The 27,449-nt window shown below is 37.9% G+C and overlaps 1 protein-coding gene across 1 annotated transcript in view; it reads left to right on the top strand.

The window, feature by feature from the left end:
- Positions 1-27,449, top strand: part of LOC124596095 (nuclear protein localization protein 4 homolog) — a 254,438-nt gene that overhangs the window by 118,756 nt on the left and 108,233 nt on the right. The window lies entirely within an intron of this gene.

Here is a 27,449-nt window from a genome sequence, read left to right as displayed (position 1 = left end):
GCGAATGGACAGTTTGTTGCTGGTCATTCCCACATAGAATGCATCACAGTGTTACCTAACCTTCGTAACCTGTTAGTTCATCCCTATGAAATCCCCAAACCACCTTCCCTACCCTCTGGCTCCTATCCTTGTAACCACCCCCGATGCAAAACCTGTCCCATGCACCCTCCCACCACCACCTACTCCAGTCCTGTAACCCGGAAGGTGTACACGATCAAAGGCAGAGCCACGTGTGAAAGCACCCACGTGATTTACCAACTGACCTGCCTACACTGTGATGCATTCTATGTGGGAATGACCAGCAACAAACTGTCCATTCGCATGAAGGGACACAGGCAGACAGTGTTTGTTGGTAATGAGGATCACCCTGTGGCTAAACATGCCTTGGTGCACAGCCAGCACATCTTGGCACAGTGTTACACCGTCCGGGTTATCTGGATACTTCCCACCAACACCAACCTATCCGAACTCCGGAGATGGGAACTTGCCCTTCAGTATATCCTCTCTTCTCGTTATCCTCCAGGCCTCAATCTCCGCTAATTTCAAGTTGCCGCCACTCATACCTCACCTGTCTTTCAACAACTTCTTTGCCTCTACACTTCTGCCTCGACTGACATCTCTACCCAAACTCTTTGTCTTTAAATATGTCTGCTTGTGTCTGTATGTGTGGATGGATATGTGTGCGTGTGCGAGTGTATACCTGTCCTTTTTTCCCCCTAAGGTAAGTCTTTCCGCTCCCGGGATTGGAATGACTCCTTACCCTCACCCTTAAAACCCACTTCCTTCCGTCTTTCCCTCTCCTTCCCTCTTTCCTGATGAGGCAACAGTTTGTTGCGAAAGCTTGAATTTTGTGTGTATGTTTGTGTTTGTTTGTGTGTCTATCGACCTGCCAGCGCTTTCGTTCGGTAAGTCACCTCATCTTTGTTTTTATATCTAATCTAATCTACACAAAAACTGGTTAACAGTTTTCCTTTTAATACCAGGAATATAATGCACAGTACTGAATAATTTGCTTAATTAAGCAATTAATAATTCTTCTTCAAACGTAATAACCTTTCAAAGATTAACAGCCAAAGTAATTGCTCTCTCCTGCTCAAATTTTCAGGTTTTCATTTATGAATTCTTCTACTGAATAGTAGCATTTCTGCACTAGTTTCATATAAGGATTTTTTCAGTGTTTCTAAATTTATGCCGATGAATTCTCTTCCTTTCACTTTGTTGTAAATTTTCATACCCATATAATGTGTGAGCATAAAGTTTTAAACAGTGGGTGGGCAGCATAAAATTATTTTGATTCCTGGTGTTGTAAGCATGTTGAAAACAATTTGCTACAAATAAATCAGGGTTACTGTGTACAAAGATAATCAGGTAATATATGTATTGTGAAGGAATACTTAATATACTTAGATTTTGTAGGAGTGGGCGACATGATTTTCTTCGCCCTACATTGTGCACATTTCTAATGGTGGTTTCCGAAGTTTTAGTATTCGACACATACGGTTTGAGTTACCCCAAAATACAATTCCATACCTTATTACTGACTCAAAGTAGCTGTGATATACTACTTTTCTTATGCCCATACTGGTAGCATTGTACAATATTCTCATTGCAAATGCTAGGCGGTTTAATTTATTAACACGGTACAAGATTTTTATCTAGTTACATTTCTAGGAATTTCACACAGCTAACTTCCTTGCAAATCCTGGTTTCTGTGACTGACCTGAATATCATTTAATTTTGCTTGTTTTGTTGTAAACTGCATTAACTGAGTCTTTTCCATGTTTAATTTTAACCCATTAAAATAAAACCAGGCATCTAATTTTTCTAAAGTATTTAATACAGTTTGTGGAATTTGATTGGTACTGTTACTTTCAGTGATTAAAGATGTTTCATCTGCAAATAAAACTGAGTGACACTCAAAAAATACAGAACCTTGGGGTACTCCATGTGAAATGGTTTTCCATTTTGAAAAGTAAGTTCCTCTCTCTGATGTTAATACCACTCTTTGTCTTTGGTTGGTTAGATAGGACTTAAACCATTCTAATACCGTGCCCCTAATTCCATACTTTTCCAGATTACAGAGTACCAAGGGGTGATTCACACTATCAAAGGCCTGTGATAGGTCACAAAAAATTCCTGTGGCATGCAGTGAGTTGTCTAGAGATGAGCTAATTTCATCAACAAAATTGTTTATAGCAGATACTGTGGTTTTGCCTTTTTGAAATCCATACTGATTTTTTGAGATTATTTTAAATTTTTCCATGAAATTTTGAATTTGTATGTTGACTACCTTTTCAAATATTTTTGATAGTGGTGGAAGAAGAGAGACTGTGTGACAGTTTTCCATATGTTCTTTTGTACCTATTTTGAATAATGGCTTAACTGCTGTATACTTCAGTGCGTCTGGAAAATAACCTTCTCGAAGGGACTAATGTAGTTAGTGGCTGCACAATTATTTTAGAGACTGTTTTCAACACTTTTTTGGTATCCCATCCCATCCTGCTGATGTTTTACTTTTTAGTGATAGTATCACATTTCCTATATCTTTTGCAGTAATTTTGCTAAATGTAATGAAAAATTCGCCATCAAAAATGAAAAATTCACCATCAAATTGCTCACTGTTGCAGAAATTTACCTTGCCTGGCTAATCGGCTACATTGACATTATTTAGAATTTACAATAGTTTTATACTCTATCTTGAGTTCAGAAATATCATAGCCTGTAGCTGTTGCACCTGTTTCAACTTTGATCACTTACCGTAATGCCTTTGATTTATTTTCACTATCCAATATATGTGTATTATTTGCCAATTCTTTGGCTGCCTTTACAACTTTTTTGAAAATAATTTTGTAATCTTTTACAAAGGCAACAAAATCAGAACTATTGTTATGCTTTAGTTCCCTATGTAGCTGTCGTCTTCTTGCACTAGAGATTTTTATTCCTTCAGTAATCCATTTTACTTAATTTCCTATTTTTCTATTATGTACAGTAAGGGGAGAAGTTTCATTAAAAACGTGTAGGAAGTTTTCCAAGAAAGTAACAAAATTTTCAGAGCATGAAATACTGTGATCTACAGCTAACTCCACCTTATTTAATCTATGATAGAATAAGTTCGTTAGATTGTTTTTGGTAACTCCATGCATGCAATGATCAGAAAGTTCTAAATCTAAACAAAAATTATTTGCCTCATTTAAATGTAATTGGTTAAATAGTATCTATACCTGTTGCAGATATTTCATTTACTTGAGTAAAACCAGTGAAATTTGAGCTGAAACCCAATGTTTGAATCATATCAATGAATTTTGTTGAGTTATTGGCTTCACTGGCTAGATCTATGTTGAAATCAGCAGTTTTTATGACTCTCCTACCCCCCCCCCCCCCCCCCAACAATTGGCATGATATTTTATATACACCTGAATTTAAATACCTATTATTGCTCTTGCCAGTTATGTGCCTCGGTTTAGTTTGTAGTTGACTGTTAGTAGTGAAACCAGTGGTCACTTCAGGGCTTTCAAATAACCTACTGTTCTGCCTGAAATAGTTTCCATATAAGATATTTTAGAAAATTTTCTATCGGAAGCTACAGGAGTACTATTGGGCTGCTGTGTTCTGATCACACATGATGGTCACAGGAGCAGCAATATGTTGCTTATACAGGGTGATTCATGAGGTTTTCCCCTGGTTTCTGGTGGATATTACTATTTGGAACAAAAAATGTGAATAAAGTATAAGGAGCTACAGTAATTGAAAAACTCAGGAAAATGGCAGAAAAACTACCAAAAATGCACGTAATAATTATTTTAAACAATTTTGTAGCAGTCTCTTGCATTCAGAGTGGATTTAGAGTAAGTGTTCAAAATTTCCTCCCTGCATTTGAAGGCAAAGATTCACACGGGAGTGAACCGCACGAGCAGCATTTCGTATTTTCACATGCTCGTTCGTTATTGACGTTGCGGCATCGAAAATGTGTTGTATTAGTTCTTCTCATGTTTCCACCTTAACTTTGTGTACAATGTCTTTCATCCAACCCCAGATGCAGTAATCTAGGGGTGTTAAATCTGGGGATCTGGCAGGCCAGTTGATAGGGCCCCCCACAACCTATTCATCAGTGTGGGAATTGCTGATTAAGATAAGCTGTTACCACATGCTGGAAGTGTGCAGGTGCCCCGTCATGTTGGGCGTACATGTGGCATCTTGTTTGCGGAGGAGCATCTTCAGGAAGCTGCAGTAAGTCTTCTCCTAAAAAGTTACCGTTCATCTGACCATTTAAATTTCCCAGGAGAATAAATGACCCAGTACCTGGTCACACACAACACCACAGCAGACATTGACACTGAATCTGCGTTGAAATTGAGATACTATCATGGCATGGGGATTTTCGTCTGCTGAGGATGGAAAAAGATCCTGCAAGAAAGGGACCAATGACAAGTGAAGATAATTGCTGCAGATTTCAATGCTGGGCCATCAACAAGTGTCAGCGAGCAAACCATTTAATGAAACATCATCAGCATGGGTTTTTGGAGCTGAAGACCCATTCGTGTACCCTTGATGACTGCACAACACAAAGCTTCATGCCTTGCCTGGGCTCGTCAACACACATATTGGACTGTTGATGACTGGAAACATGTTGCCTGGTTGGACGAGTCTTGTTTCAAATTGTAGCGAGTGGATGGACATGTAGGGTATAGAGACAGCCTCATTAATAAACGGTCACAATGCCCACATAGTACTAGGGACAGAAAGTTGGCTGAAACCAGATGTAAACGGTAATGAAATTCTAAACTCAGATTGGAATGTATACCGCAGAGACAGGCAGGACAGCGAACGGGGAGGCGTGTTTATAGCGATAAAAAGTGCAATAGTATCAAAGGAAATTGATGGAGATCCGAAATGTGAAATAATTTGGGTGAAGGTCACAGTTACAGCAGGCTCAAACATGGTAATTGGATGTCTCTATAGGCCCCTTGGCTCAGCAGCTGCTGTGGCAGAGCACCTGAAGGAAAATTTGGAAAGTATTTCGAGTAGTTTTCCTGACCATGTTATGGTTCTGAGTGGAGGTTTTAATTTGCTGGATATAGACTGGGATACTCAAAACGTTTATAACGGGTGGCAGGGACAAAGAATCTAGTGAAATTTTTTTAAGTGCATTATCTGAAAACTACCTTGAGCAGTTAAACAGAGAACCGACTTGTGGTGATAACATATTAGACCTTCTGGTGACGATAACATATTAGACCTTCTGGTGACAAACAGACCCGCACTACTTGAAACAGTTAACCAGGGTGTATACGACCCGGGAGATCCGGGAAGAACCCGGGAATTTTTTCGTCCAGGAGAAAACTGGGATAAACCCGGGAATTTTCTTAGAATTCCGGGAATTTTTCGTTGTTTTAGTTTTCAGTTAAATTTTTGTAATTTTGACTGGTAAGAATCGATACTCTAACAAAGGATTTTACTGTATCACACTGAGGGTTGCTCTCTTTCACCAACTCTGTTTACCATATATATTGAAGACTCGGCAATGTAGACACCAAAAGCAGAGAAGGAAGGTGTAGGCATAGAAGGCTGAAAGATCAACTTATCAGATCTGCTGATGATGGTACTGCTTGGACATAAAACAGTATCTTTATGAAAAACACTATCCACAATTGAAAAAAGACAGCTAGAGTATGGAATTAAAATCAATACAAAGACAACTAATGTGATGGGAGTACATGACAAAGACGACATGAAAGTGGAAACACCAGAAAGTCAAACTGAAGAGGATGCACAGTACAGATATTAGGGGAGCATGCTAACACATAACAGAACCAGTGGAGAGAAAGGGAGGGAAAAATCAGGAACTGCAATGGGAAAGCTTGCTTTTCAGAAACGGAAATGCTTATTATATAGCAAGTGGGGGTTGGAGTTAAGAAAAAAGTTGGATACATGCTTCATGTGGAGTGTTTTTCTGTATGTCAGTGAAAGCTGGGTGTTGCAGAAGAGAGAGACACAATTTGAGCCTTTGAGATGCAGCTCTGGTGGAGAATGGAGAAAATAAAATGGTTGAACAAAGTGAATACTGGAAAGGGAAAAGAAACAAAGAACTCTCCTATGACCTTTGTTAAGCAAACGAAAGCAGACCGTATGGGACATATACTGTGAGGAAATGGAATTCTGGCAAGAGCTACCAAAGGTGCAATGAAAGGACAGAAGAGAATAGCAAGCAGAAAAATAAAACTGCTGGATGAAGTGGAAAGAGAAAAACAGCAGACTACAGAGCAGTTGGTCTGTAACAGGTTCAGATGCAGTCAGGAACCTGCCAATATATGGAATACTTAATGTATTGGAGAATTACAAAACATATTTTGTGCTCCACACATGGTTACTTGTCTGCAAACTGAAAAACTGCATAAGGAGGTGACACCATTAGAAAACTGCTACGCAATGTTTAGAGACTTGCAGATGATCATAGCTCGGTGCAAGAATTGGTAGCTGTCCTCAGCTGATATATAGTATTATTATTTACGTTAATTCTCCGTTAATGAGAGCACTAAAACACAATCAATTTTCATGGCACTTTTTTCTGCCTGTTACTTTTTGCTTCCCGAGAAAATGAATGGAACTAAAGATATAGGAAATTATACTATGATATACAGTGGAGTAGAACAAAGCAAAAGAGCACAAGCTGGGGTTGCCTAATAATAAATAAAAATGGACAAACATTGATAAGCTATGCATGGATAAATGAGCATATATGTAGCATAAGATTATGATTTCTAGAGGATGTCAAACCTGTGTAGCAGTGTATGCCCCAGAGGAAGAGAGAACGAAGGAAACCAAGACATTCTATGAAGATCTACAGAAAATACTAGATAGGATAAATAAGAATGACTATATTGTAATTGGAGGAGACTGCAGTGCAAGAACAGGAAGGGAAAGAATAGATAATATAGTTGGCTATGCCGGAGAGACTACAGTCAACAGCAATGGAACCATGTTAAGAGATTTTGCAACTTTCAACAACTTCAGAATATTAAACTCTTTCTTTAAACACAAACACAAACACAAATACACATGGTCCCCCCAGAGGATTTAGAACAATAATTGACTATTTCGTAGCGAACCCAAAAACAGCTGTTCTGTTTCAGGACGTGCGTGTATATAGAGGGTACGACATTAACACACAGACCACTTCCTGCTACAAGCAAAAGTTGCCCTAAAGCATAGAGGGCATAAAATACGTAAAAAGTCCCCAGAACAATCAAGGGAGGTATATAAAGTCTACTTACTAGAACAGGAGTCAATCAAGAATCTTTATCAAAGACACTTAGACACAATAATGAGCACAATCACAGAGTATTGAAAACGAGTGGGGGAGAGATTAAGAACATATTAAGAATTGCAGCCAGTGAAGCTTTAGGTAAAATGAAACACAGGAAGACGAAAAAGAGGCCACATGATTTGGAGAAAAGAAATTGAGGAGGCTGTTGAAATAAAGAGAAAACTATATGAAAAATATATACAACACTCAACTCAGGGGAATAATGAAGCATACAAGAAGCAGACAGCAGAAATGAAAAAACTAAGCAGGAAGCTCCATCAAGACAGTTGGGATAACTTTGTTGCTGGGATCGAAAATGCTGTCCATGGGAGACAAACATTTGCATATAAAATGTAAGACACTTGAATAACAGTGAAAAGGATGTGGCAGATATCAATGTAATAAGAACAAAGAATGACTGCATTTTTACAAGGAAATGTGGACTGATGAAATGAACACAGGAAATGATGAAAATCTTGAAACAAATCCAGATAATCTTAAATTCCATTAATTAGAACATGCTCTCAGATATGCAAAGAATGAAAAGGCAGTAGGAAGTGATGGCATTAACAGTGAACTAATAAAATATTCTTCAGTAGCATTTAAAACAAGGTTCCTCAGATTTTTGGATTCAGAAAGGGGAGAAGCTGCACAGATAACACATTTATGTTACAGCAAATTATAGAAAATCATAAGGAATTCAATAAAGAAACACACATCCTTTTTGTCGATTATTTACAGGCTTTTGACAAAAAAAAAAAAAAAAAGAAAAGAAAGAAAGTAAATAGACAGCTACAGGGGAAAATTTTAATAAGAAGAGATGTACCAATACACATTGTACAGGTAGTTCAAAAGATCTATGCTAATACAAGAATCCAAATAATTGGGGATGATGAAGAAAAAACAAAGGTTACCGATTTAGGAGTTCGACAAGGTTGCAGCCTCTCTCCATTGATTTTTTAATACATACATTATACATTGACGATATTATATGGCAATGGAGAATGAAACTGAAGATCTATACATATAACTTCAGCCAAAAAGATTACATTATGACTTTGTTATTCGCAGATGAGCAAGTGTTAATTTTGAATAATGAAGATGGACTGCAGAGAGCTGCCTACGACCAATACCAAACATGCCAGATATATAATATGAAAATATCAATACAAAAAACAAAAGTCATGGCTTTCTGTGGAAAAAATCCAGTAAGAACAAAAATATTTATAGACATCAAGATTATAGAGCAAGTAGACAGATTCAAATTTCTAAGAACCATGCTGTCATACAGGGGAGACATACATCAAAAAGACAAAATTGAGAAATTCAACTACTTAAATGACACTATCAGAAGGGCCCTCCAACGTAAAGTAAGAACCGAAACATATCTAAAATTTTATAAAGTTATGTCAGTACCAACATTATTATATGGAAGTGAATCTTGGGTAATGATAAAGAAAGATAAAATAAGATTACAAGCCAGTGAAATGAAATTCCTCAGGTACATAGCAGGATACACCAAGCTACATTAGAAAAAAAATTATCAGGAAGGAATTAAATATTTTCGATATAAACAGTAAGGTTGGCGAATACCAACAAAAATGGATATCCCATGTGTTACAAATGGACAAAACAGGATTACCAATACATATTTGGTAATGTACTGTGCAAGGTAAAAGATGCATTGGAAGACCTGCAAAATGGTGGAAAGACCAGGTGTAGCTACAACAGGCTGAGGGAAAGCTTAATGCATGATGGAAGAAGAAAAAGACACACTCACATATTCAATGCACCACTTCTTCCTCTCTTCTGTACATTTCTTTCCTGTTTTCTTCTCTTTGGATGTTTGCTGAAATTTCTGTTTTCTGATTTTTTCTCTGCATTTTTGTTCATGTCTTCTACGGAGATATTCAGTTTCTTGAGGTCTTCCATGGTTTCCTTTACCCAGTTATTTTCACTGTATTTGTTGTCAGTATGTTAAAAATTTTCTTGGTCAATCTATTTTTGTTCATTCTACATATGTCTGTGTCTGTAGAACTTTGCCCTTCTTTTCCTGATGTTGCTTGTAATTGTCTCTGTCTGTACAGTTGTTTTATCTTTCTCAGTATTTTCCTCTCTCATTTTTCCATCTCCTTAACTTTCATTCTTCCCTTGATTACTGTTGTTTCTGACACATACAAGGCCTCTGATAAGACTACTGCACTGGAGTGTCGTAATTTGGCATTGATGGAAACACTTCTTTTGTTGCAATGGTTCCATGTAGGCTTGTATGCTTTTTGTAGTTTTGTGATCCTTTCTTCACTGGATGTTGCATTCAGTCCTGTTTTCTGCATAATCTCTCCCAGGTATTTGAAACTATCTACTTGTGTTATCTTTCCATACTTTGTTACCAGTGGACATGTGTCTGGATTTTGCATATTTCATACGAGTTTTGTAATCCTGTTTTGGCTGAGATTTCATGTAGTCTCTCTATAGCTTCCTTGACTCCTTCTCTGTTATTTGTTATGATGGCTGTATCATCGCAAAGACCATCATTACATGATGACAGTTCTATCCTTGTGTCTCCCCATCTTTACCACACTGACTGCTTTGTCCCATGTCCTGATTATTTTCTTGAAAACTGAATTAGATAGAATGAGTGACAACCAATCTCTCTGCATTTGATTTCAAATGGTTCTGAGATCTCTCCCATAAACTTCACTTTGGATGTTGTATTTGTTAATGTTTCCTGTATTAGCATCCTGGTTTCATTGTCCACTTTCATTTCTTCCAGTGTGTTGGAGAGAGTTTCTCCATCTATGGAGTCATAAGCCTTCTTGAAGTCGATGTATGTTATTGTGGTGTACCTGGACTTTCTTGTTGTCAATATTGTTCTCACTAGCTGATTTAATAGGGCTTTTGATAGAATTTTGCGCGCCGCAGGCAACAGTGAAATTCCTCTGTAGTTACTAGGGTCCGTTTTGTCTCCTTTCTTATGAAGGAGGTGTATTATCGCTGACTTATATTCTTCTGATACCTTGTCTGTTTCCAAGATGTTTTTGATGATTCTGTGTGTTTTGGGCGTGATGCATTTGTGATCTAATTTCCAGATTTCTGCAATCAGTACATTTCCTCAAGGTGCCCTGTTATTTTTCAGTGATTTTATTATTTTATTATTTTCAGGATCTCCACAAGTGTTTGTGGTTTGGAAACAAGGTTAAGTTCTGTTTCTCAAACTGTAGGATCTGCATCGGTTTATCACGGTTCAGTAGTGTGTCAAAAGTACTGCACTAGTATTTCACAAACCTTTTTCGGGTTTGTCTCCAGTGTTCCATCTTGTCTTTTGAAGCATAAGCTTGGTGGTTGCTATCCTGTCATATTTCCTCTGAATGTTCTGTAAAATTTTCATGTGTTTTTTGTTGGAGTCCTCTTCTATCTCTTTCAATATGTTGTTTTCATAACCTCTTTTTTTCTTTGTTTTCATAACCTCTTTTTTTCTCTACGGATTATTTTCGAAGGGTCTTCTGTATCCCGTTGGAATTCTTCCCATTTCTCAGAAGTGCTATGGCTGTCAAATTTTCTCCAGGCTTGTATTCTGTCTTCTGTGGCTCTCTCACATGTCATGTTCCACCATTTGTTTTTTTCTTTATCTCCCCTTCTGATAGTTCTGTCCAGTTGTTACTGTCAATTTTCTTCATTTTTCTATTATTTCTTCCTTATTTAATCATAGATACTCTGGGTCTGTTCGCAAATTTCTGTTGGTTCTGATAATTTGTCTACTGGGTATAAATTTCTCTTAGTTTGGAGTAAGTGGTGATCGATTGGAAAAAAATCCTGCAAAAGTTTATCAAGTTCTGTCCATTCTTGTTTGTCCGCTTGTAGGCCGTGTGTTTTCCTGTTGTCTCTTTGAATTTTCGTTCCCCACCTAATTGGGCATTAAAATCTCCTAGTAAAATCTTCACGTGCTCCATGGGGATTTTATGGATGGTGTCTCCTAGATTTTCCCAAAAACCTTCTATCATTTGCGGGTTTTTCTTGTTGTAGTTGTTTGTGGAGGCATGTGCATTGATTAGTGTATAGGCTTTCTTTCCAGATCGTATCATGAGTGTTGATATTTTTTCTGATTTTGATGTGCCATCTATTACAGTATATCCAGTATATCCATAAAATACTTGAAAATAAGGGTTGTAGTTCAGCAGCATGTTGGACAGCAATTAGAAAATAAAATTTGTGACTAGTGATGGAATATTATTATTAATTAATAATCCATGAAAACTAGCTCTGCCGATGATGAAGAGATTGAAGGCAGATATGAGGAAATAAGCGCTGGCAGGTCGATAGACACACAAACAAACACAAACATACACACAAAATTCAAGCTTTCGCAACAAACGGTTGCTTCATCAGGAAAGAGGGAAGGAGAGGGAAAGACGAAAGGATGTGGGTTTTAAGGGAGAGGGTAAGGAGTCATTCCAATCCCGGGAGCGGAAAGACTTACCTTAGGGTAAGCCTCCTCAATTTCTTTTCTCCAAATCATGTGGCCTCATTTTCTTCTTCCTGTGTTTCATTTTACCTAAAGCTTCACTAGCTGCAATTCTTAATATGTTCTTAATCTCTCCCCACTCGTTTTCAATACTCTGTGATTGTGCTCATTATTGTGTCTAAGTGTCTTTGATAAAGATTCTTGATTGACTCCTGTTCTAGTAAGTAGACTTGATTGTTCTGGGGACTTTTTACGTATTTTATGCCCTCTATGCTTTAGGGCAACTTTTGCTTGTAGCAGGAAGTGGTCTGTGTGTTAATGTCGTACCCTCTATATACACGCACGTCCTGAAACAGAACAGCTGTTTTTGGGTTTGCTACGAAATAGTCAATTATGGTTCTAAATCCTCTGGGGGAACCATGTGTATTTGTGTTTGTGTTTGTGTTTGTGTTTAAAGAAAGAGTTTAATATTCTGAAGTTGTTGAAAGTTGCAAAATCTCTTAACATGGTTCCACTGCTGTTGGCTGTAGTCTCTCCGGCATAGCCAACTATATTATTTATTCTTTCCCTTCCTGTTCTTGCTTAATTAGTCTCCTGTCCTTCCATTTAACCTTTTTCAGTTTTAGAATCTTTGTCATCTTGTCCCATTTCGTTCAGTCAAAGATCTCTTAATCACAAACTCATTCCTTTTTCTCTTTCTATTTATCTTTCACCAATCATTCTAATTACTGCACTAGCATCTCTTGTACATCTTCCTTTTCTGAAACCAAACTGCTTTTCCCCTACATTCTCTTCCATTATACATACCTGTCTACCATTCATTACCCTCAGCATAACTTAGACAACATGAGAGGTTGTGCTTATTCTTCTACATCCTGTTCATTGCATGGTACATGATTTTTCGGAGATTGGAACCATCACAGTCTTCACGAAGTCTTCTGGCCACATACCACTTTTGTATACGACATTACACAAATCTGTCATTTCTGCTTTTTTCAGCCATAAGCTGAAATAATTCCTTAGGAGGACCATCCACTCCAGATGATTTACCTCTTTGCATTTCCTTTGTGTCAGTGAGAGTGAGATCTGTTCATTGTGTATTGTATGAGGACCAATCAAAAAGTTTCTGTTCGAGGGCGTTGCTGCAGTATATACTGTAGTGCAACTTTGATGCAGGTATGTAAGTACTGCCATGTGGGCAAGGGAAAAGTTTGACATTCATGTCTTTCCAGCATGCGTGCGGTAAACATGGATATGTGGATTATAGTAAGATTATTTCCAGACCTGTCTGAAAACATCATGGAAGAAGAAACAGAAGTAGGTGCACACAACATAGGTGAACCTATATTAAAGGAAGAGTTTGAACTAGCTCTGAAAAAATTGAAAAACAACAAATCGCCTGGTATAGACAATATCCCAGCCGAACTTCTGAAATCTGGAGGAGCAAAACTGAATCGGGAGCTGTATAATCTTGTTTTCAACATGTACGAGCAGGGTAAAATTCCTACAGACTCTGAGAAAAACATTATGATCCCCATTCCAAAGAAGGCAAATGCTACAAGATGTGAAAATTATAGGGCGCTCAGCCCTAGTTACTCACGCCTCTAAAATATTAACCTCAATTATCCTAAAACGCATAGAACAAAAAGTCGAAGCTACACTCTCCGAAGACCAGTTTGGATTCCGGAAAGATAGAGGAACCAGAGAAGCAATATTTGCTGTAAACTAATAATAGAAAAATGACTAGATAAGAACCTGAAAACATACATAGCTTTCGTAGATGTAGAGAAAGCCTTTGATAATGTTAAATGGGATAAGCTGTTTGAGGTACTCAAAAAAGTAGGAATAGACCATTAAGATAGAAAAATGATATGGAACCTGTACAAAAACGAGACAGCAGTTATCCGTGGACGGACAAAACAAGAAGAGGTGCAGATATGGAAAGGTGTCCGACAAGGTTGCGCACTATCCCCTGTTATCTTTAATGTATACATTGAAGAGACGCTGAAAAAAGTAAGGGAAAATTCACAGACAGGTGTAGTAATTCATGGCCAACGAATAGATATGATAAGATATGGCGATGATATAGCTGTCCTGGCTGAAAGTGAAGAAGATTTTGTAGTCCTACTGAATAGAATGGATGAAGTTATGGGTGAAGAATATAATATGAGAATTAATAAAGCAAAAACAAAAGTAATGGCATGCGACAAAGAAGATAAGTGAAAGTCCAAGTTCGTGTAGGCAATGAACTGCTTGAACAAGTTGATAAATTTACTTATCTGGGCAGTAATATTACCAGGGATGGAAGGAGCAAGGCAGAAGTGAGAAGTAGAATAGCTCAAGCAAAGGCTGCTTTTAACAAGAAGAAAAACATATTAACATCTATGAGCATCAACCTTGAAATCAGGAAAAGATTTTTGAAATCATATGTGTGGAGTGTGGCATGCTATGGGTGTGAAACATGGACTGTTGGGACAGAGGAAGACCAGAAGCTAAATTCTTTTGAAATGTGGTGCTATAGACGCATGCTCAAAATAAAATGGATCGACAAGATCACAAACGAAGTGATTCTGGAAAGAGCAGGTGAGAAGAGAAGCTTCTGGAGTTTCATTGTTAAAAGAAGAGTGCAATTTACAGGCCATCTATTAAGACATAAAGGACTCTTGAACACAATCATAGAGGGGTATGTCGAGGGAAAAAGACCAAGAGGAAGACCACGACTGAGGTACATGGATCAAATCGTGAAAGATGTGGGATGTAACACCTATAAAGAAATGAAGAGAAAAACTGAAAGACACACAGAATGGAGACAAGCTGCCAATGTAGCTGTTGCAAACAAATCCTTGGATTGACCACTACAGAAGAAGAAGATTTCCAAATTCATCCAGATAGGATCAACATACTGTTCTTCTTTTCTTGACTGCCAAAGAACAAACACCAATAGACATCCATTGGAGTATGAAGAATGTGTATGGGGTAGCATGTCTGTTGAAAACTACCGTTGTGTATTGGTACGCCAAGTTCTGTGCTGGTTGCGGTTCGAAACAGGATGCCAATTGATTTGTGAGGCCAGTCTTACTCAAGTGGGAAACACTCAAGCACTCACCCTACAGTCCTGCTCTCTCCCCATGAAATTACCATGCCTTCAGTACCTTATAAGAGGCCTTGAATGGTCGACAATTCCTGTTGGATGAGAATGTACAGCAGGCAGGTACAGAGTTTTTCACTCAGCAGTACATGAGATTGCATGACGACATGACGAGCTGAGTTGCAGACAGCACTGTTCTTTGAGGTGCTGCATTGTTCATAAAATTAACTCAGAGCTGAATGCAACCCAGACAAAAAAAATTCCTGAAATTTCATTACTATATATTAATTATTTGCTGGTGTTGGGATTTTTTTCTGCCTGAGCATAATGGTCACAGCAATTAGTTCTGATTTGAGATCAATTGTAGTAAGGTTTCTGGAAGGTTGCTGCCATTACTGAATGCAGCTTTCACACTCTGTATAGAGTGGTGGTCGTGTGCTAACTGCTAAGTGGAATTTGGCATGAACTAGTTTGAACAGGTTGAGGGCCAGGAAACTGCTAATGGTCTTGGTGGAGCAACTACACAGTCTTCAACATCACTGCGTAGTGGAGGACGGACAGACTGGAGTGCCGACAACTTGATGATTCACTGGCTTGGCATGTTGCTGCTGCAGAATTTGAGGCTTGTGCTGCATGATCGGCTATAGCTACAGCAACCTCAACAACTGCAGTGGGAATGGGCTGCCTCCCTCTCTTTACAGCATCACCTATTTCACTTGTTTCTCCAGATTTCATGATCATATTCTATAACCCATTTATTGACAAGGAGCCTCTTCACAGCTGTTTATGTTGGCAATATTCCCATAATGCAGTGCTGCTGTTCTAATAAAACAACTGTACCAGTTGTGTGTGGTCTTTCTTCTCAATAGCCTTGTGTTCCATACAGAAGACTTCAACCTTCTTAACCTTTTACATCAACACTTTATTCACAAAAGAAATCAACATACATCACAGAGCAATAAACAGCATACTGAGATCAGAACAGAAAGCATTTCACATGGTAACTGCTTAGAGCACCATATTTTCACCTGGTGGCAGAATATGGAACTATTATTATTATTTCTTTACTTTCTCAGACGTTAAGTCTGGTTAAAAATGGGAAGTGACGCGGACCTTGATCAAGCGTCACTTCCTTTTAACTGTACGGTATATGTTATATTGCATTTAGGAACTTTCGGGTAATTGAACATGTATCAATAATTACGGATTTCTGTAATTGTATGTATAAGTTTGGATGTAGCTGTATTGTATTGATGTACTGGTGGATATTGTGTGGTATGACTCCTGTAGTTGATAGTATAATTGGTATAATGCCAACTTTATCCTGATGCCACATGTCCTTGACTTCCTCAGCCAGTTGGATGTATTTTTCAATTTTTTCTCCTGTTTTCTTTTGTATATTTGTTGTATTGGGTATGGATATTTCGATTAGTTGTGTTAATTTCTTCTTTTTATTGGTGAGTATGATGTCAGGTTTGTTATGTGGTGTTGTTTTATCTGTTATAATGGTTCTGTTCCAGTATAATTTGTATTCATCATTCTCCAGTACATTTTGTGGTGCATACTTGTATGTGGGAACGTGTTGTTTTATAAGTTTATGTTGTAAGGCAAGCTGTTGATGTATATTTTTGCTACATTGTCATGTCTTCTGGGGTATTCTGTATTTGGTAGTATTGTACATCCACTTGTGATGTGATCTACTGTTTCTATTTGTTGTTTGCAAAGTCTGCATTTATCTGTTGTGGTATTGGGATCTTTAATAATATGCTTGCTGTAATATCTGGTGTTTATTGTTTGATCCTTTATTGCAATCATGAATCGTTCCGTCTCACTGTATATGTTGCCTTTTCTTAGCCATGTGTTGGATGCGTCTTGATCGATGTGTGGCTGTGTTAGATGATACCGGTGCTTGCCATGTAGTGTTTTCTTTTTCCAATTTACTTTCTTCGTATCTGTTGATGTTACGTGATCTAAAGGGTTGTAGAGGTGGTTATGAAATTGCAGTGGTGTAGCCGATGTATTTATATGAGTGATTGCTTTGTGTATTTTGCTAGTTTCTGCTCGTTCTAGAAAGAATTTTCTTAAATTGTCTACCTGTCCATAATGTAGGTTTTTCATGTCGATGAATCCCCTTCCTCCTTCCTTTCTGCTTAATGTGAATCTTTCTGTTGCTGAATGTATGTGATGTATTCTATATTTGTGGCATTGTGAATGTGTAAGTGTATTGAGTGCTTCTAGGTCTGTGTTACTCCATTTCACTACTCCAAATGAGTAGGTCAATATTGGTATAGCTTAAGTATTTATAGCTTTTGTCTTGTTTCTTGCTGTCAATTCTCTTTTCAGTATTTTTGTTAGCCTTTGTCTATATTTTTCTTTTAGTTCTTCTTTAATATTTGTATTATCTATTCCTATTTTTTGTCTGTATCCTAGATATTTATAGGCATCTGTTTTTTCCATCGCTTCTATGGAGTCACTGTGGTTATTCAATATGTAATCTTCTTGTTTAGTGTGTTTTCCCTTGACTATGCTATTTTTCTTACATTTGTCTGTTCCAAAAGCCATATTTATATCATTGCTGAATACTTCTGTTATCTTTAGTAATTGGTTGAGTTGTTGATTGGTTGCTACCAGTAGTTTTAGATCATCCATGTATAGCAAATGTGTGATTTTGTGTGGGTATGTTCCAGTAAAATTATATCCATAATTTGTATTATTTAGCATGTTGGATAGTGGGTTCAGAGCAAGACAGAACCAGAAAGGACTTAATGAGTCTCTTTGGTATATTCCACGCTTAATCTGTATTGGCTGTGATGTGATGTTATCTGAATTTGTTTGGATATTAAGTGTGGTTTTCCAGTTTTTCATTACTATGTTTAGAAACTGTATCAATTTAGGATCTACTTTGTATATTTCCAATATCTGTAGTAACCATGAGTGGGGTACACTATCAAAGGCTTTTTGGTAATCAATGTATGCGTAGTGTAGCGACCTTTGTTTAGTTTTAGCTTGATATGTCACCTCTGTATCTATTATCAGTTGCTCTTTACATCCTCGTGCTCCTTTGCAGCAGCCTTTTTGTTCTTCATTTATAATTTTGTTCTGTGTTGTATGTGTCATTAATTTCTGTGTAATGACTGAAGTTAATATTTTGTAGATTGTTGGTAGGCATGTTATGGGGCGATATTTAGCTGGGTTTGCTTTGTCTGCTTGATCTTTAGGTTTCAGATAGGTTATTCCATGTGCAAGTGTATCAGGGAATGTGTATGGGTCTGCAATGTATCTGTTAAATAATTTAGTTAGATGTGAGTGTGTTGAGGTGAACTTCTTTAGCCAGTAATTTGCTATTTTATCATTTCCAGGGGCTTTCCAATTGTGTGTAGAATTAATTGCTCGGGCGACTTCATGTTGCAAAATTATCACTTCAGGCATTTGTGGTATCATCTTGTATGTGTCTGTTTCTGCTTGTATCCACCGTGCATGTCTGTTATGTTGTACCAGGTTTGACCATATGTTGCTACAGAAGTGTTCCATGTCTGTTATGTTTGGTGGATTGTCTATTTTAATGTGTGTGTTATCTATTGTTTGGTAAAATCTCTTTTGGTTTGTGTTGAATGTTTGGTTTTGTTTCCTTCTATTTTCACTTTTTTTGTATCTTCTAAGTCATTTGGCCAATGCTTGTAATTTCTGCTTCTTTTCATCTAATTGCTTTATTGCTTCTTGTTGTGAGATTTTACCTAACCTTTTTCGTTTTTTGTCTGATATTTAATTTCTTATAAATTGTGTTAGCTGTCCGATGTCTTTTCTCAGTTTTTCTATTCTTATCTGTAGCCTGTGTTGCCATGCTGGTTTTGTGGGTTTCTTCTGTGTGTTGGTTTGTTCTGATCTCTGCCTAGTGTGTATATTTAGTGTAGTGAGTGCTCCTATATCAACCAGTAGTTGTAACTCTTCCATAGTTGTATTTTCATTTATTTTGTTGTGTATGATTGTGTTGATAGTTTTTATTGTTGTTTCGACTTGTGGGTTGTTTGGCGGTCTATGCAAGAATGGTCTGATGTCTGTATTTGTGTCTTTGTATTCTATATATGTCAGCTGAAATTTCTCTTCTGTGTCTAACATGTGTGTCTCTTCGTGTTCTATTTGTGCTTGTTCTGGTGGCTGTCTTGAGATTTCGTTTTCCTCTGATTGTTTAATTGATGTGTGTTGGTCTTTGTTTGTTTGCTCTGGGATGTTTGAGTCCATTACTGTATTTTCTTCTTCTTCTGATTGCACATTATTTTGTTCCAGTATTTGTTGTACTTGTTGTTTGATGTTTTCTAATTCTGACTGGGGTATTCTGTTATTTTTTATTATTACACGGATCTGATCAGCTAGTCGTTGTTCTGTTAAAAATTTTAATTCCGGGTATCTGGTAATAAATGTTGCGTATACTTGTGATCTGTATCCAGTTGTGTTGGTTCCTAGGTTTGTTGCTTGGTAATAACAGAACATGAGGTGTCGATTAACTTCATCTGACCATCTCATCCTCTGTCTTTGTTTTCCTTCTAGGGTGGTTGCAGGAAGCATATCCTGCAAAACACCTCTATTTGGATTTAAATCATTTTCCAGTTGGCTAGCAGTGCCGTTACCATTTTGGGCGGGCATAGGGTTCAAGCGTCGTCCCCGACCATGACGGCGCTTGTCCGAGGCTTCTTTAGTTCTGTCCTGAACCAAGTAATCACACTAAAAGGGGGGTTAGCCCTATTAGTGGTTTGTTCTTTTCGTCGCCTTTTACGACTGGCAGAACATACCGGAGGCCTATTCTTTTCCCGGGCCTCCACGGGAATTATTATTATTATTATTATTATTATTATTATTTAGCCTGCTCCATTAAGGAATGTACCTACCACGTTTCAGCATCCTATGATGTGTACAGCCCACACTGCAGCACTTGGGACACCCTCAGTTATGTTTCGACTGAACCAGCTTGAAAGTGGTGGAAGTGGCTAAAATCATACCAAAGAAAATCAGAAGAAAGATGTCACAGTAAAAATATAACAGAAAGCTGTCATGATACACATCAAACAGTTCTGTTTGGGTAGAGAATTACAAAACAGTGGTAGGATTCTGTCTAGGCAAAGTATTGTGAAAGTTATTGATGTGTCTTCATCAGTGTTTTTATTAATAAATAGTAATGAAAACGTTGCCTTTAAGTGAAACTAGTTGTCAGAAGTGAGGCATTCTGACCTCATACTTTGATGGAAATACATCAGTTGCTTCAAAAGGTATTTTCAAAAACAAAAAAAATTAAGATTAGCAGTGTTCTCTTATCAGGCTTTGTAGCATTTAGTTGATGGAAGCCATTGCCCACAAAAGGTATTATGTCACAGCGAGTAAGGCATGGTTTGACTTCCAGTACATATTAGTGAACATAAGGATGATTTCTGAAAGGGAAACCAAATATGAAAACTTTAACCACACAAAGAAGGCTGATACAGTAACGATAAGTAAAAGAGTCAGTATGGGAAAGCTTGGATGATTTCAAGTAGTGACTGCAAGTGTTATGTTATATTAGAAACAATGTTTATCCTGTTGAATGTAGGTTGTAATAGACAAAGCACATTTCATCAAAGCAATCAATTTGGAATAGAATGATTGGTCAAAATTGATCTTGGATTTATGAAAAACACATCTTGTTGAATCAAATTATATCACAAGATAGACCTATAATTCTGTGTATCTATCTTGTGGTGTTTCTTTGGGATTGGAATGCCCTACGACTTTTCCATCCACTTGGCACACTTTGTTGTTTTGGTGTGTAGTGATAAACTGCCGTTATGATCTGGTTTTTCTACATGTTTGATATAAAATATAATGGGCATCACAGCAGCTAATGTGACCTTTACACTAATCAAGCAATTAAAATAAATTTTCATTTTCATGCTCACTCATTTATGTAGTGTTAACTTTTGCATCTGTTGAATGTAGGAACTATTTTGTGATGTATTTTGGTGAAACCACTTTGAAAGACAATATAAAATGTTAGCCTCCATTTTATGTGTTCCACTTCAGTGTCAACGTGCTCAGTGAGCATCTAGAAAAATGACTTCTGTTTCATTGACTGATGACGGAGGAGTAAAACTTCTTGAGCATTTGTTTATCAGAAAGCATTCAGTTTAATTTGAATCTGCTGTGCATCTCTCTCTGCTTTGATTGTAACTTTGTAATAGTGTTAGGGAATCATGACAAATTGTTCTCATCCCTCACTGACGAGCACAGCACAAACTTATCTATCACATGGCCCATAGTATGTCTGAATTTTTACTAGAGATCTTCCACATGGCCCTCCCCAGAGCTGAAAATATGTTGCTGACTCTTTAGCTAGTTTCTAAACATTTTCTCACAGAAATATCTTTCCAGTATTTTTAAACACTGGAAAGTCCAAGTTGGAAATAAACAGTTATGAGAAGGATAGAGTGCTACTCACCATAAAGATGACACATTGAGTTGCAAAATGAAAACAGTCTCTTCATTGAGCCTCTTTGCAACTCAACATGTCAACTTCTTAGTGAGTTCATTTAATATTTGGCATCTGTGATTCGTCTCTCTGTGTTCACTGATTGAAAATTGTGAATTTGTTTGTTGCCCGCCGATCAAGTGTGCTTCCTACATAAATGGGTTGCCTCACCACATTCTATAGCTAATTTTCAGAAAATAATTTTATTACATTGTTGCAAGGTTCTTTGTATTTCCTTTCTACTCTAAATTTGTGTGATTAGATGGCACATTAAAATGTTGTATTACTACTTTGACATGAATTCAGAGTTTATGCACAATACTATCCAAGCTTTCTCTGAAGCATTCGACAGCTTCAGTGCTTGAAGTGGGTGGACGTTACAAAAACACAGTTGTTATTTTGGCCCCCCATGGATGCTTTTCCTCACTCAGATTATCTCATATTCTGACTGTACTTTTTCACAAGACATTATGCAGCTTTTTATATCAATAAATACTCCTACACCACTGGTGTCTAGTATATCACTATGCATGCATTCCATTTGGAATTTTGTATTTCACTGCTATTTACAGGCTGGTCAAAGAAATACTAAATTTTGAAAGGTGTATTGGTAGCCATGGGCGATTGGTAGCACTGAATAACGTACACCAGCCTGACAATGACACCTTGTCATTTAATTGTCGTGAATACTTTGAGTGGTGTGCAATGTGCATTTGCAGTCAAAGTGTATTGCAGGAACAATTTAGGTTGCCACAATCATGTTCTATCAGCACATACAATTATAACTTGGATACTTATTTCAAGGAAACTGGTTTGCAATGGAAACCTCCAAGCCGCTTGCAAACCATTCGTACATGCCAATCCATTGTCACTCAGCATCTTTACAGTTACATAGTTAAAGTATTTGAAGAATTTTAGTAAAGGACTTGCAATAAGATGGTGAGAGCTGCAGGAGAGGTGGGGATACAGTGACTGTATCAAGTAATGAAAATTGTGTGGAGACAGAAGATGATCCCATAAGGTTGGGAGAAGGGAATAGAAAAGAGTGCAATAACTGTCTGAGGATAAAATTGATGAGTCATTGTGCAAAGATTTTTGAAAAAATTTAGGAAGTACAAATTCAGGCAAAATTAGGAGGAGGGATGAGAGAAGAGCAACATGGCTTCAGAACAGGAAGGCCATGGTGGCTCTAATTTTTGCTGTAAGACAATTGCAGGAACAGCTTTGTGAATATGGAATAGATCTACTAATGACCTTCCTGGACATTGAAAAAACGTATGATAGTGTACATAAAAGCAAAGTGTGGAAAGTCCAGGAGAACAGAGTAGTAGCAAAACAGATTATTTGGAGGATAAGGGAAATGTACCATGGAAGTGTGAGCTGTGTGAAAGTGGGAGCAGAGAGATCAGCTTTGATTGTACACAAGAATGGCTTGAGGCAGGGAAGTGCACTTTCACCATTACTCTTCATTGTAGTGATGGATGATATAACATGTACAGTAGCACAAGTAATTGGTGAAGGAAAGATGAAAACTATGGTGCTTGCAAATGATCTGATGATTTGGGGGAATAAGGAGGAAGAAGTACAAGAGCAGTTGGATGTATGGGAATGAACAGTACAAGAATATGGGATGAAATTTAGTATAAGTAAGAGTGAGATGATTATCACAGCAAGTACAAAGGAGAGAGGAACAACTGGAATAATGATTGGTGGGGAACAATTGATGAGAGTGGAGAGTATCAAGTACCTAGGAAGCCTGGTACAGGAAGATGAAAAAAAAGAAAACGACAGAGAAATAAACAAGTGGTGGAGGGGGGGGGGGGGGGGGGGAGAAAAGCAGAAGCATTTCGGAAGAGTATCAGAAGCCTGATATGGAGCAAGGGTGTACCCCAAATCAGTAAAAAGATTATATACTGGTCATACTATGTCCCGATACTGACATATGCATCTGAAACCTAAAAGCAGAAGCATTTCGGAAGAGTATCAGAAGCCTGATATGGAGCAAGGGTGTACCCCAAATCAGTAAAAAGATTATATACTGGTCATACTATGTCCCGATACTGACATATGCATCTGAAACCTGGGTTATGAAAGGAAGAGAGAAAAGCAAAGTACAAGCTAGTGGGATGAAATTCTTGAAGAAAAGTATTGGAATGACAAAGATAGACAAGTTAAGAAAGGAGAGGATCAGGGAGTTAATGAAGGTGGAACCATTACAGGCTGAGATGGTATGGGCATTTTAAGTGAATGGAGGAGAAGAGGATACCCAGGAGGATATGCAAAATGAAACTGGAAGGAAAGAGACCAAGAGGAAGTCCAGGAGGCAGATGGCTGAAAGGAGTGGAGGAATGTGTCCAGAAGAAAGGAGAAGACTGGACCAAGGTGAAGATGAAGAGATGGTGACAAGACAGAAGACAATGGAGAGGCTTATGTTCCAAACAGACATGGCCAGAGGCTGGATACTGTCCAAGATGATGATGACGACAACTTGCAATGACATCCATACAAGTTCTAGATCATCCAGGAACTGAACCTCAATAATCATGTTATGCGACATCAATTTGTGAATTAATGCTTCAAAAGATAAACAAGGATGAGGAGTTTATTAACAAGCTGTGGATATCATACAAAGTGTTATGTCACCATGCCTGAAATCTTTGTTCTGCAACAACTACAGAGATTTCCACAAATTACTGATACAACCTACTTTCAACTAAATGGATCAACATCACTCAAACCGTGGATATCAATGGCTGCTGTACACCAGTTGTTTGGGGAATGTGTAATTTCAATGGGCTCCCAGATGCCCTGGTTTATCAGTTTGTGATTTCTTTTTGTGGGTTCATGTTAAAAGCAAAGTATTCCTTAGTCGACCTGTGACAACAGAAGAATTGGTAGTCAAGATCCGAGAAGCATTTGCTGAAATTCCAGTTAAGATGTTATATCAAACCATGGGTAATGTGACTAAGAGTCTGCAGGAATATTTGCTTAGAGAAGGAGCTCACCTCCAGATGTTATCTTCAAAAAATAAACTGTACTGTATGTTTTCTGAAATGACGTTATTTTTACTATTAAATGATATAAATAAATATTTAAAAAATTGTTTTTATAAAAATTATTTAATTTTCCAAATTTCCTGTTTTTTGAATCATTTTGTTTTTTTTTGGCTGCAGCTGTCTTTCTGTTTATTACCTACTCGTTGTTATCATTAGGAATGAGAGTAATGCTAGAACCTTGCCCTCAGTTCTGCTGCAGTTAATGAATCTTAAATTTATATTTTCTTTTCTGGACTTGCAGTTGTGCATAGTCCCCTCCATAACAAATGTGACTGTGTGCTGTAATACTCCCAGTAACTCATCCGTCATACAGAACTGTTTATTTAACAAAGAAACCTCACCTGCATGCCACAGGTGCTCTGCAAAATGAGGAGCTGTTTGCATAACGTATTGCACACCTGACCAGAGAAGTGGGATCTTACAATTCTTCACCCTATAATGCAAGCCAAGAAATCCCCATAATTATTACAGAATTGATAGTGTGACTGAATTTATTCTTCCACTCTCCTCCAGGCAGAGGGGTCACAGTCAGTTTTGGGGGCAGTATAAAGTGTTACAAGCTATGTTTTCACTCTGCAAGGTAGGCTAGTGCTCTTCAGAACATCAACCAGCTTCCAAAATAAGCAGGATGGTTTTTGAACCAAGACACTAGGCGTATTGGGGCTGACACGAGCCACGTCTTGCAACCAGCTACACCAAGTGCATTTCCATCGTACTCTCTATTTTGGGCTTTCCAATGACAAGCAATTCCTCCTGATTCATAAATCGTGACCTGTCAGGGTGTCAGTCTCACAAGGTGAGGTGATTTGTGTCAGTTCAGTTTTATTTTCAGGACAGTTTCTGTTGTCATGGCTATAAAACTAAGTAACCATGATAATTCATTTAAAGAGATCTGCTTCAGTTGCTCTAATATTTATTCAAACCACGATCAGTTTTGAGATTTTAAAATTCCAGCTTCAGATGTATGAAATGATATATTTGTAAAAACAAAGATGAGGTGACTTACCGAACAAAAGCGCTTGCAGGTCGATAGACACACAAACAAACACAAACATACACACAAAATTCAAGCTTTCGCAACAAACTGTTGCCTCATCAGGAAAGAGGGAAGGAGAGGGGAAGACGAAAGGAAATGGGTTTTAAGGGAGAGGGTAAGGAGTCATTCCAATCCCGGGAGCGGAAAGACTTACCTTAGGGGGAAAAAAGGACAGGTATACACTCGCACACACGCACATATCCATCCACACATACAGACATATGTCTGTATTGAAATAAGTCTGTATGTGTGGATGGATATGTGCGTGTGTGCGAGTGTATACCTGTCCTTTTTTCCCCCTAAGGTAAGTCTTTCCGCTCCCGGGATTGGAATGACTCCTTACCCTCTCCCTTAAAACCCATTTCCTTTCGTCTTCCCCTCTCCTTCCCTCTTTCCTGATGAGGTAACAGTTTGTTGCGAAAGCTTGAATTTTGTGTGTATGTTTGTGTTTGTTTGTGTGTCTATCGACCTGCCAGCGCTTTTGTTTGGTAAGTCACCTCATCTTTGTTTTTATATATAATTTTTCCCACGTGGAATGTTTCCTTCCATTATATTGAAATGATATATTTGATAATACAAGGAGCGGCGAAAAGTTTCTAGCCTGAGATAGTTACCATAATGTCTCACACAAACACCACCACCTACTTTTGTGGTGACCCTTTGTGGGTATGCAAGTCAAATTTTGTGGCTCCAGCTTCATTAGTTTTGCCACTAGAATGCATTGTATACTGTAGTGTAAGCAAAATGGCAAATACTGAGAGAATCAAGAACCGTGCTGTGATTGAATATTTTCATTTGAAGGGAATGACACACAAGGAAATTGCAGAGGACATGCAGAATATGCTTACGGACAGTGCTCCATCTTATTCAACAGTGAAAAACTGGGTGTCCGACTTCAAATGTGAAGAACAAGTGTGGAAGATGCGCCAAGGAGCAGAAGGACTGTCATCTTTCCACTGATGAAACAGTGACTGCAATTCACGATACGATTTTGCAGGATCGTCGAAATGCTGCAGCACATTGTAACTACTTTTGGAATCTCCCATGGGTGTGCTCATGGTATTGTTTATATATTTTGGGAATGCAGAAAGTTTCATCTTGGTGGGTCTCAAAGACTTGTATGCAGATTAGAGACGGGAGCATATGCGGTGTTGTGTAGAACGTTCGCCAATTTTAAGTGGATGAAGAAGGCTTTCTTGCAAGATATGTGACAATGGACAAAACATGGGTTCACCACATTGATCCTGAGATAAAGCAACAGTCACAACAATGGAAACATCATTCATCCCCTACCCCAAAAAAATTCTAGGTGCAAAAATCAGCCAGTAAGGTGATGGCTTCGGTCTTCTGGGATGCAGAAGGAGTAATTATAGTGGATTACTTCAAAAGGGCGTAACTATCAATGCATCATACTACTGCACCCTCCTATGCTGTTTGAGAAAAGAGATAAAAAAAAAGGCACGGAAAATTGGCACGCAGAGTTCTTCTGCATCAAGACAATGCACAGACACACAAAGGCCTTGCAACACTGGAAACTCTGCGTGACTGCGGGTTGAAAATTGTTACATCATCTGCCATATTTCAAGGTTTGTCTCCATCAGACATTTTTCTTTTCTCAAACCTAAAAAAAGACCTCAAAGGACGAATATTTGACAATGATGCAGTGATTGATGCTGTGAATGCTTTGTTGGACTCGAAATCGAAGTACTTTTATTTTAATAGTTTGCAGAAGTTGTCTGAGTGTGCCAGCAAGTGTATTAGTGTACATGGGTATTATATTGAAAAATAAATTGGTATTATGAAACTTCTGTCATTCTTTATTTGTTAGGCTAGAAGCTTTTTGACCCCCCCCCCCCCCCCCCTTGTTGTGTATTACCAAATACTATAATTTCATAGAACTGAAAATGAGATTTGAAAATCTTGAAACTGATAATGGTTTGAATAAATTATCGTGCCACTCAGCTGCAGATTCCCATACACCAAATCTTGTGCTAATTAAGCAACGAAGAAT

Source organism: Schistocerca americana, chromosome 2, assembly GCF_021461395.2.
Source record: "Schistocerca americana isolate TAMUIC-IGC-003095 chromosome 2, iqSchAmer2.1, whole genome shotgun sequence".
Classification (NCBI taxonomy): domain Eukaryota; kingdom Metazoa; phylum Arthropoda; class Insecta; order Orthoptera; family Acrididae; genus Schistocerca; species Schistocerca americana.
This window is presented reverse-complemented; position numbering and strand designations above follow the sequence as displayed.